We start from the raw sequence: 1,004 nt of genomic DNA, 5'->3' as shown, positions 1-1,004 counted from the left end.
CGGCCCCACCCAGCGCTTCTGTGGGGTGGATAGCCGCCAGGGCGGGGGGGCAAGAAGCTGCCAAAGTCACCCCCTCCTGGTCTCCCTGCCCCGCCCGGCCTGCCTGCCTGCCTGGCAGGGACTTGCGTTTATCCCCCTGGGGCAAATATCAACCATGCTGTGGCCTGACTTCTTTAAAAGCCAGCCGCTGCCTAGATCCCATTCATTTATCAAGAGAGGCCGAGAACCACGGGCCTCTTCCGCCTGGGGCAGCGCAGGCTCAGGGGTGGCTTGGTGGCAGCCTGTAAGTACATCGGGGGTGCATCAAGATCTGGGGGAAAAGCACCCCCGGGGGTGACAAGGTCCAACGGTCACAAACTCCTGCAAGACCGTTTTAGGCTGGAGTTAAGGAAAAACTTCTTTACTGTCCAAGCCCCCACGGCCTGGAACAGACTCCCCTCAGAGGTGGTGCAAGCACCTACTCCTTTAAGACTCCTTTAAGAATCAATTAGACGTTCGTCTTGCTGGGATCCTGTGACTCTACTGACTTCCTGCCCTTTGGGCAGGGGCTGGACTCCATGATCTTACCAGATCCCTTCTAGCCCTAATGTCTGTGAAATCTATGAAATCAAGCAGCTTTCCTCTCCCCAGGTTTCATTTTCCTGTCCCTAAGTACCTGCACATTTCACCTGTGGATCAGTGATCAGTGTTTTCTGTCCCTGCCTCTGGCTTTCTTGCCTCACAGCTCGCTGTAGGTTGGGGAGGTGAAGTTTAGGCACTGACAGATGTTCATCCCCCGTGGGCAGCTCTTTGACGGATGAAGGGAAGGAGGCGATTAGGGGAGAAGGGCAAAGCCCAGAAATAACAGGCATTCAGAAAGTCAGCCCATGCTTTCTCTAAGAGAAGCTGCAGCCTAGTAAGTTGTACTGGGGTGTGGAACAGCGTCCAGGGGCATAGGGGAAATCACTTTTGTGAGGACTGGTACATTAGAAAAAATAATGTGGTATATGAGAAAAAATTATTCC

Source organism: Crocodylus porosus, unplaced genomic scaffold (assembly GCF_001723895.1).
Source record: "Crocodylus porosus isolate Cpor-Errol unplaced genomic scaffold, CroPor_comp1, whole genome shotgun sequence".
NCBI classification, from domain to species: Eukaryota; Metazoa; Chordata; order Crocodylia; family Crocodylidae; genus Crocodylus; species Crocodylus porosus.
This window is presented reverse-complemented; position numbering follows the sequence as displayed.